This window comes from Pseudorasbora parva, chromosome 4, assembly GCF_024679245.1.
Source record: "Pseudorasbora parva isolate DD20220531a chromosome 4, ASM2467924v1, whole genome shotgun sequence".
NCBI classification, from domain to species: Eukaryota; Metazoa; Chordata; class Actinopteri; order Cypriniformes; family Gobionidae; genus Pseudorasbora; species Pseudorasbora parva.
Window position 1 is genome coordinate 52,542,536 of NC_090175.1, and position 11,721 is coordinate 52,554,256.

At 36.1% G+C, this 11,721-nt stretch overlaps 1 long non-coding RNA gene across 1 annotated transcript in view; it reads left to right on the forward strand.

Moving 5' to 3' along the window:
* The window catches only part of LOC137074160 (uncharacterized), a 120,069-nt gene extending 109,393 nt beyond the window's left edge, over positions 1-10,676 (forward strand). Inside the window, exon 3 of the long non-coding RNA XR_010904927.1 lies at positions 10,552-10,676. This is a non-coding gene — a long non-coding RNA (uncharacterized lncRNA). The remainder of the gene's footprint in view (positions 1-10,551) is intronic.
* Positions 10,677-11,721: the final 1,045 nt, after the last annotated feature.

Sequence of the window (11,721 nt, forward strand, 5' to 3'; positions counted from 1 at the left end):
GGAGATGACCGCGATAGACGGGTTATTAAAAACGCGCTAACGACCCGAGGTGTGTAGGATTGTACGTATATTTTTTTTGCACAATAATCAATGAATCTATAATGACGAAAAACGCCGCAATTCACCTTTATTCCACAAGGTGGCAATGTCTGATACGCAATGATGAAGTGACGTTTCACTCATAGTTACCTCTGACAGAAAACGAAACCATAATCTGCAAAACTTGAAATGGCTCAGTGATTTACCGCAGAAAGCAAGTACTAAACACAATCATATGTTAGTGTCACTGTCTCTTGATGATGGATGTGGTCAAGAAGCTGTCAGTGATCAAAATATTGATTTTGAAGACATTGAAAATGAGTTTTGAGAATATGCTGGAGATCGCGAATATGAGCAGATGCTGAATATGGTAAATGAGCTCTGACGAGGTCATATGATGATGGTATTAAGCATCTGCTCAAACTGAATCCTTCCAAGCTCCAAAAGGTAACGAAATAGGTTTTTATTTTATTCTTCTGTAGCTGCTACTCTAAAATCAGGAGTTTTATATATTATCACGACAGGTTGAGGTCTATCCATGTTAAATATAGATCTGGGTCGCTAACGACCTGAATATGTAAGAATGTTTGGTGAAACAGTCATGCATTTAAGGGTTAATTGCATTTTATTTAATTACGTTTTATTTTATTTAATAACTTTTATGTCAAAGATACAGGAGACACATAGCAGCCAATACAATCTGTTGTTTAATATCTGCTTGTATTGCCTCATGACTGATGAAAAATTTGCTTTGTGTGCAGTAGAATTTTGATGCATCACAATGCATCGTAGAATTGAATTGAATCGAATCGTTACCTGGTGAATCGTAATCGAATCGTATCGTGAAGGAAGTGCCAATGCACACCCCTAGAAAACACCAAATAATAATTTCACTTTCTACTACCATATTAATGACCCAGTTTAAATACAGATTCATCTTCCCAGCACTGAAGTACCCCTTTAAATAACTTAGATCATATTTTTTTGTGTCCCCAACTGAGAAAGCCAAGCCAAAGGCAACAGTGCCATGTAACCAAAACTCCATCAGGGCATGATGGAGAAAAATAAACCTTGGGAGAAACCAGGCTCAGTCGGGGTGCCAGTTCTCCTCTGGCCTATTATCAAACAGTGTATGATTATTTTTCTGGCAACCTTACAGGTCAGAAATCATATTAGATCGGAATATAAAAAAAAATTCTTTGTATCACGCAAGAGACAGGTTTACTGAGGATGGCGCGTTTATTGCACAAGAATATGAATATATGAAAGATCGGAGTCGTCGCGCCGGAGACGGGTTTATTGAGGATGACATGCAGGTTAGGCAAATTCAGAGGAGACACCAATTGACACGGCTCAGTAGACACTCCAGGATGAGCTGGTCATGTCCAGGTCCACCATTCGATCCGGACACGGCCTGGATCCGGCCGACTGCAGTAAACGTTGGGATAAACAGAGAGACTAATATTAGCATAGATGCCATTCTTCTTATGATGTAACGAGTACATCTGGTGTTATGTGAAGTGTTCCCGGTTCCAGCTGACCTAGTTAATGCAGCCTAACAGTCAGTTAATTGATTTGAACAATGGAAATTGATAATGTTCTATGTGTATGCCAGAGTAAAGAGATGTGTTTTTAGTCTAGATTTAAACTGACAGAGTTTGTCTGCTTTCCAAACAATGCTAGGACGACTGTTAATAGGAAAAGGATCGACTGCCTGCAGTTGATTTAGATATTCTAGGTTTTATCAACTGGCCAGACATAATCAACCAATCACATGGCAGTTGCTTCAATGCTTTAGGGATGTGTTCCTGGTCACGACAATCTCCTGAACTCCAAACTGAATGTCAGAATGGGAAAGAAAGGTGATTAAAGCAATTTTGAGCGTGGCATGGTTGTTGGTGCCAGAAGGGCCGGTCTGAGTATTTCACAATCTGCTCAGTTACTGGGATTTTTACGCATAAACATTTCTAGGGTTTACAAAGAATGGTGTGAAAAGGGAAAAACATCCAGTATGTGGCAGTCCTGTGGGTAAAAATGCCTTGTTGATGCTAGAGGTCAGAGGAGAATGGGCCGACTGAGTCAAGCTGATAGAGGAGCAACTTTGACTGAAATAACCACTCGTTACAACCAAGGTATGCAGCAAAGCATTTGTGAAGCCACAACACGTATAACCTTGAGGCGGATGGGCTACAACAGCAGAAGACCCCACCGGGTACCACTCATCTCCCCTACAAATAGGAAAAAGAGGCTACAATTTGTACAAGCTCACCAAAATTGGACAGTTAAAGACTGGATGAGTCTCGATTTCTGTTGAGATATTCAGATGGTAGAGTCAGAATTTGGCATAAACAGAGTGAGAATAAGAATACACAATGCATCACAGTTTCTTGCATATGGGGCCGCATGGCCACAGACCAGTTAGAGTGCCCATGCTGACCCCTGTCCACTGCCAAAAATGAGCGTCTGTGGGGTGTGCACAACAAACAAGTCTGATCAATGGAGGCCCAACTTCACAACTTACAGAATTTAAAGGATCTACTGCTAACATACTGGTGCCAGATAGTACAGCATGCCTTCAGGGGTCTAGTGGGGTCCATGCCTCGACGGGTCAGGCTCTTTTGGCAGCAAGAGGGGGACCGACACAATGTAAGAACGGTGATCATTATATTATGCCTGATCTTTGTATATATGCACATGGCCATTAAAATGTTTTATTCAGCAAGCATGCATACAATTGATCTAAATTGGCAGTAAAAACTTTAAATACTGTTAAAAATATATATTATATTTGAAATAAATTTGAGCAGTTTCCACAAAAGTATAAATTGAAGGGTTAGTTGACACACAAAAAAATGAAAATCACCCCATGATTTACTCAACCTCAATTTATGACATTCTTCTTTCAGATTAATACAATAAGAGTCTGGAAAAAAAAGTATATATTATATACACATACATATGCACCCTGGCTAATCCAAGCATTATAATAGCAGTGAATTGGATCCCAACTATTAAGCACAAAGTACATCCATCCATTATAATAGTAATCCACATGGCACTGGGAGGTTATATCCATATTTAAAACTTTATAAAGTAAAATATCTAGGTAGGTTCCACCAGACCGCCTTCTGTATTCAACTTACGAAAAAGCATAACTGTCGACATCTCGAGAAAGTGTTTTCGGCACTGGAAATCCACTTTGCATGCAGTTAAGGATGAGGACTTGTGCTGGAATTTATATGGTAAAAGCGATGCCATCGTTCCTGATCGTATCAGTGTGTCAAGTGCTGAAGCATGTTCTTCGGGTCTGAAATACAGATGTGATAATAGGCATGTGTGATAGACCAATCACATCTGGCTTGTCTGACTAATAAGAGCAGAGGAGGCTTGCAGAAATGAAGAGTTTAGAGCGACTGACTCTTCAAATGAAGTGTTTTCAAGTTGATCATATTGTAATCTCTCTGTATGTGCAGTATAGTACATTTCTAACTTAAAAAGTTCTGACATGTTCTGATTTAGTGGTTTTTGATAATAAAAGTTGATATCAAATTTTAGCACTTTTTCCCTAATTCAACTGCATTGAAGATGTTCTTGACAACTAGGATGTAAAAGTCATGCTTTTATAGACATTTTATTTGTGTACTGGTAGGCCAGGTGCAGATGAAGTGCGTGTGTGTTCAGCTGCGGAGAGTACTATCAGAGAACACCCCAAACATATGCTCCAGCATTTGGATCAAATCCCAGTTTGTATTTATCATTCACATGAAGACAAATGAGAGGAAAACATCTCAGATTAAATATCGACTTCTGCTTTAAACTCTTGCATGGTCAAAATCATGATATATTGTTGTTATTAGTAGTATTACTATTGCTTATACCAGAAAGAAAGGGAGACTATTGCTTTATTGTATAAAAGGAAAACTAAGCAGTGCTGGCAGAATGAACGTGGGTGAAAAAAAAATTAATTGGAAGGGAACGCTTAGAGAAGCCCCAGCTGTGATTTATATTTGAATTTGTGATGCTTTGTCTAAGGCAGAAACTAAAAACGAATAATACAGAAAAAAGTCTTAGAGTATTGTTCTGATAGCGAAATTAAATTAATATTGCATTCAAAAAGGGGGAAAACATAAATATATGTTGCATCGTACTGCAGTGCACTGTGAGAAAAGAGAAAATAAATAAATAAAAAACACAAATTTTCCTGGGTACTTTCGTCTTATTTAACATTTTTAAATCAAGATACATTTACTTGAAAGCAAAGTTATTGTTGTCTGAATAATACAGCCTGACTTTATGCTTAAAACAAGATGACAAAAGTCTGTATCCTGGTATAGCAGGATGTCTGGCGCTCTTTTATTATTGCCTTTTCTTCCTATTAAATATCTAATTAGTCATCATAAATTAGATGATATACATATACCCTTCAAATCTGACACCCTCAGTGCATCCTGTGAAAACCATTTTGAAATCAGCGTAAATGAAATTAAACCATGGTAACGGCATTAAACAAAAATCTCATAGGAACTTCAATTTCAGCCAAATGGATAAGAAAAATAAGTAGATTTTCAGTTTAATTTATAAAGTTTTAAATTTATGCAACTTATATACTAGGCTTTTTGAAGTACAGCCATAAAAAAATCTTAACTTATAATGACATTTCTAGGGCCCCTCATCAGCGAGATGCCAGTACAAGACATGATGCGGGAACACAAGTGATCGTCACCTTATAAAAGGACCTCTATTTTGTTTGGCATAAAGAGAATGATAGAAATTCTAGTGTTACTCTGGTTCCGACAAAAAAATAAAATAAAAAAAAAATAACTGTTGGTGATGAGTGGAATCTGCACCTGTTCAGCACACTATTCTTTCCATGAAAGGTATCCATGATTAATGTTAATTGCTGTGGTGGGTTTCCCTGTGAATGTCATAAACCACTGCTTCTGAATGAATACATTTTAAAGATTATACAGCTAAAACATAAACACGTCCTGAGATTTGATTGTGCCCCGTTGAGGAAGACCATTTTGTGGCCCATTGAAAACCCTTAGCTAGTAACATTTCCCGGCCAATGAGTCACACACTCAATTAAACTCACAGACGGAAAATATTTTAGAGCAGAGAAGATCTACAAAATGTACATTCATTATAGAAACTGCTTTAGGGGAGTTTTATTTTTTTTTATAACTTTTAACTACTGCTGCCAATTTGAAGCGCTGATTTACTACAATTAATCATAAAATAAATATTAATAAATAAATGCAATAAATGAAAGGTGTTATGAACTGGCTTATATATATATATATATATATATATATATATATATATATATATATATATATATATATATATATATATACATATATATATATATATATGACATAACATCTCGTTGTTACGAGAAAATATGTTTTTGAATTTTAAAGGCAGAACTTTGCTGCGCCATGCCATGTCTTTAAAATATTGAGCACCCCCATATTGCCCAAATGGTATGATCCTCGTTTCATAACACCCGCAAAGATTCCACTGTGAGATCGGTGGTCGAATCTTCGACTATTCAGGGTCACCCCTAAGAGATATATGAAGAAAGGTGAAAGAAACAATCTAGTAATAATTCTCAATACATGGTATGACATTTATAATTTTCTGCATATCAAAGCTCTCTTTCACTCTCAGCAATTGCATTACCAATATAACCAAACACATTATATCAAGCTTTAAATAAAGCATGTATTTAAGAACTTAACAATACCCTATTCAACATTTTAAGTCCTTCCCCATGCTCACCAGCGGCAGCCACCCTATTAAAAGCATCTCCACCATAAAACCATAAAATACAGGAGTTATGACAGCAAACTGACTTCGTAATTCATGCAGACTCAGCAGGCGATGATAACATGGCTATCATTCATATCTGCTGTGTTACTGACTGACAGAAAACAATGTTTGGAAGCGATTATCAGACCTGAAGGCTCCCAGAGCAGAGAGACTGATGGTTCAGCCGTATCTTTTGATGGCTTCCTGAAAAGTCTGAAGGAAGTAACAGCAACGGCTTTCCCTGCACAGCACAATAAATGAAAATGCATCGGAGGACAATGTATAAATCTTATCCAACTATTATATTGTTGTCACAACCATACCAGGATAAGGGGCTTATGGATAAATATTATATTGGATTGTTTTTGTATTCTTGCTCAGAAAATTTTTTGAATTATTGTAATGCTAAGTTTATAAGTTTAGTTAACCTGAAATTGCATAGTGTGATCTATTTGTGAGTAATTTTATTTCTGATTATATATATATATATATATATATATATATATATATATATATATATATATATATATATACACTGTACGCACCTGTAAAGAGTGAATAATAACACAAGCAATGCTGACATTACATTTTCTACAAATTAAAGACATTTTGACGCAGGCACATTAAACAATGCTCTTGACAGCTGAGTGCTGATTTTGTCGGATCCTCTGACAGGGCCCTAAAAAGCTTTTGGGAATGGGTATTTCTTCAAAGGTTACAGCTGACATTTTTACATTCTAAACCTGTCACAAATTATAAAAGAGTTATTTTGGTCCACCAGAAGGCAAATCTCCTTCCTAGAATATGACATCTAAGTGGATTGAAAGGGCCAACAACCGTAGATAACATTTGATGGTCACATTATGATATATCAGTGTTGTATTTTAGGATTAATGCTCCTGCAGAATTGTAAAAGTGGCATGCATCTACAAGAAATGTAAATGCAATCAAGACAAATTGTCTAATTACATCTGGGTTCATATCTTCTTGTCATACCAAGTGCTAATGGATTTAATATTGGCTCATAAAGTAGAAAACAAATTAAGCATGCTTCATAATCATTGCAAAATTTACTTCATGCATAATGCATACATCCTAAATCTCAAAGATCATTCATGTAACAATTCCCTAATGCTGCATCTGTTCAAAGTTGAATGTGGGATATTCCTACTTTTGTGTGTGTGTATGTGTGTGTGTGTGTGTGTGTGTGTGTGAGAGACACTTACATTGCATTCTGTTGTCAGATGCTTGTACAGTGAGCTGTAAAGACCTTTGCAGGTGAGCAATCATCAGATCATCTGTCTCTGCAAGCAATAAAAAAATGAGAAGGACGACTAGAAAAGTATTTGCTTGAGTAACATACTCCAATAAACTGGTTTATGTATAGTATAGGTTTCATTTTTTTTTTTGTACACTGAAAAAGAAGACATTTCCTTCTAGCTAGGGAATTTTTTTTTGAAATTGTGATCATTTGTAGGCAGTTTTATGTTTTAACATTCAACAAAATGTATTGTTATTTTACCAAAAATGCTGAAAGTAAAAAGAGTGAAGGACCCCAATGACTAATTAGACAAAAATCTAATAAATGTCTGTAAATTTGCCCCTTATATGTCTTTTTATGCCTGTGTTGATAATATATTGATAATAAAAATTCAAAATGTATAATGTAGTAACTTTGACTTTTTGCTTAAAAAATAAGCAACTTTTTAAAGACTTTACAGGAAATTAATAACCGGTGGGCTCCGAGCAGTTTTATGCCTAAAAGTATTTGAAAAAAAAAAAGTTAAACTATGCATTAAAACATATATGTAAGTCTGTGAAGTCCTTTTTATGGATTGTTATACCTGTTTTGATAATGTAGTGTTGAAATTAAAACCAGATTTAAAATAATATAGTAATATATTTAATATAGTAATATAGTAATATCTTTTATTTTTGATACAGAATTTTTGATGATCTCCCAATGTTGTCCAAAGTGCATGTGCAAGTCAGCAATTATTTCATCAGCAAGAAAGGAAAATGCCCAAAACAAATATAACCGTTATGTTCTACTGTATATTCAGACGTCATTTCTGTGACAATACCATGTTTCAGATTTGTGAGTTAAGGGTAGAAGAGAATTGCAAAGAGTTCAGTGTTTAGTATTAGTACATTTTCTTTCCTTTAGATCTGGGCTGAGTATCTGGAAACCAGTGGTTTCCCATCATTTATTCATACTGCCAATGTGGCTGTTCAAAATCAGATAGTCTTTTTGATCCTCTTCTCCTATGTGGGATATTCAATATTTATTGCTCCATTGCCCATTAATGTGCCAGACCTCGTTTTAGACTGAAACTCTATTTTGCCTATTATAGTAATAAAGAAAAGCTATTAAGGGGAAAATAAAAGAGGATTATTGTGAGAAATGAGTTTAGATTATGGCTTTATGGCACAGCACATAATTGCGTTTGCGCTTAAGGTTGAGAATTACAAACTTTGCTTTATCAACTTCTTGCAACGAAACCAGGCCTTTTCGCTTGACATATTTTCTCATGCAGAGTGTGACTTTAGGTAATAATGATGGCTAATGATTGTAAGCGTGTGGTCTAAATGTAAAATCTAAACAAAAATACTGTACTCAATTTTTTCTATGTTACATCCTAAACCATATCAGTTTTATTTTCACTCCAGAAAATTTGCAGCATGTAAGTTGTTGCTGTCAAGCGTGAAAAACAAAAGATTTATTCATATTCTGAATTGATTATCCTAGAAAGCATGCAAATCGTAATGCGGCAACACAATCTCACAAAGTTACTTTATAAGCAATGAAGCTGTGTAGCAACTAATAATGCAATAAGTAGTAGTAGTAATAGTAGTAGATTAAAGGTGCAAAGTTCAGATTCTATTTATTTAATTATCCATCCATCCATCCATCCATCCATCCATCCATCCTTCCATCCTTCCTTCCTTCCTTCCTTCCTTCCTTCCTTCCTTCCTTCCTTCCTTCCTTCCTTCCTTCCTTCCTTCCTTCCTTCCTTCCTTCCTTCCTTCCTTCCTTCCTTCCTTCCTTCCTTCCTTATTTTGTACACATACTTTAATTGGTGGAAACACTGTACTTGCGGTTTCTTTGTAAATACTAAATATGTCTATTTATTTAGCGATTTTACTGGGGCATTCTTGTAGAAATACAAACTCAAGATGTCAATAATACTGTCAAATTTCTTGTGTTTCCTAGTCTTCAAGCATGAGCACTGATATCCTCCCACACAATTTCTTGGATGTTTTCAAGGCACTGAGAATCATTGTTTAATTTCAGCAGCTCTTGACAGCTAGGGGAAGCACAGAGCTGTTGATAATAGACTGTATTGGTTGATCATCCTCAAAATAAAAAGAAAAGTTCAGGAGTTCTGGATCCAACTTGACTTTAAAGTCACAGAGACGTGAAAATGTCACAGGTAGTCTTTGGTGTAATACATCAAGGGACAGCTAGGCCAGAACAAGCAGCCACAGTAGACAGCCATGAAGTAAAAGATAAGAGACTCTTTTGCTGAGATGAAGGATGTCTTTTGTGTGAACTGTTCTTCTCGAGTCAAGAGAAATGACTAATGTGCCTCAATGTGAAATTGCAGAGGCATCTAAAAAAAAAAAAAAAAAAAATGTAGACTAGATGAAAAAAGGAAAGAATACAGATCCACCAATTAGAGAAGCCACAGCTGCATTGAAATGTCCATCCATCAACAAATGCTAGACATTAAATTCAACGTTTCTGAAGTAATGTGATATGCTGTTTCCAAATTCAAATGAGAACTGCTGTGTCCAGCGTTATTTGAAGTTAAAAACTCAGTTTGAAATTGCATCATTTAATTTCCCAGTTGTTTTTCCTTCCCAACCAATAAACTATTTATTTAGTTCAGTTCAAAATTGTTTAGAACTTTTTCACCAAAGCAAACTTTAGAAGTTTTGCACCCCATGATAAACAAACACTGGTCCATCTTTATTCTTAGTATATAGACATGAGGGAGACTGGGGCTAGTTGTCACATCGGGAAGTTAAAAGTTGTTACAAGGGTTGTATCTCAGTAACTATCGTGGTAACACTTTATTTTACATTCATGTTCCACATGTACACACTATATTAATTTCAATAACTAGGTACTACTAAACCTAACCATACCCCATGGCAATTTATAGTTACCTTGTTTTAAAGTGCACATACTTTAAAATAAAGTGAAACCATTCTATTTCTTCAGGAGTTTTCTTTAGATTTTCAAACATCAGTTAAAAATACCAATCATGTTATTTAAAGTACCTAATGTGCACTTTATAGTGTACTTCAAATCTTAAGTGACTTCCAGATAATAGTATTAACAAAATAAAAGGTTACTTAAGTAAACCTAACTACTATATTACATTTTTCATGAATATGTTTATACTTAACACACTTTTTGAAAAGTGCTCTTCACAATAAAGTCCATTAAAACATTCCCTTGAAAGTACATTTTGAAACATGTCTTAATCTTTTGTCATGCTTTAAATAAGTAAACTTTAATATGTTGGTCAACATACTAAAGCACATTTCAATGACTTGATTAAAAATGTAATTGTATTGTGTTACTGTCACTAAACTGAGATTGCTGAATCCGGCCAATACTTTAGGAGTATTGATGGCACAAACAGATGATGATAGGGAATAAATTGAATGACAGTCTTTCTCTTGCAGGTTGTGCAGGATGCAGATATTGGTGCTGGATGACAGGGCACACACCACTGGAGTGGGTAAGAATCACAGGTAACAATCCTCAATATAAACAAAAGGAAAATATACTAGGATATCAATCTTGATATGAGAACAGGAATTGTTGAGAAATTGTAGAGTCTTTCCTTGATCAAAGCCAGTGAAATACTGAGGCTGAGGTATGTGCTTTTATGTGGAGCTGATGAGGTGAGAAATTGGTGGTAGCTGTGGGTGATAGAGTGTTTGCATTTGGAAGCCAAGAGGGATTCTGGGAAATGTAGTAATGGAGATCGTGACTGCACTACCCCCCGCCTGGAAGATGTGTCCTTGTGCTGTGATAAATCTACAGTAAGGTGGGAGGGTGGTCACCCTGGAGGCTGAGAAGATGTGGCTCAGACTGAACAGGAAGGCTCCAGAGAAGTACCAACAATAGGGAACCAGAGAGATGCTGGTAGTTCAAGGAGCCTGGGAGGTGCAGATATAGTAGCTCAGGAAACCACCAGGGTGCTGTTGGTAACTCAGGGAGCCTGGGAGGTGCAGACAGGGCTTAGAATTTAAACAATGGCTAAGTGGCTAAACGCATCTCGTTGTCATGTAAGTGCCCTGTTCTTGTTGGACAGACATTTTAATTGCATTTTGTGTCTGTTAAGAGGCACAAAGACACCCTTTACAATTATGCCCCCATAACTGCCGTTTTAGCTGAGTGGGGGCTCTGGAAATAAACTTTAACAGCTCCGTGTTGCAAGCACCAATCCGGTTAGAATTATTATTTTTTTTGTATATAGACTGTACTCACAAAGATATAACAATCAAGATAAACTTTACAATATGCCTGAGTTGTCCTTTAATTGCAATTGACTGTTAGCAAAGACATGCACCCTTTAGTTACTTTTGCTATGTCAGACAAGCCAAGTCTAAAGTGAGACAACAGGACACACTTTTATAGTGTATAAAAGCATTCTCTGCTGAGATGCTAGGCTGCAAGTAATTTCCAGGTACACATTTGACATCAAAGACAGGGGCAGTGTTATTTATTTATTTTCTCCGAATCTGACAGGTACGGTAAATGTATATTCTAACAACAACACAATGAAAAGCGATTCAAAGCACAGTAAGCGTCATGTCACCACATGACAATATCTGGCTGCTACTGTA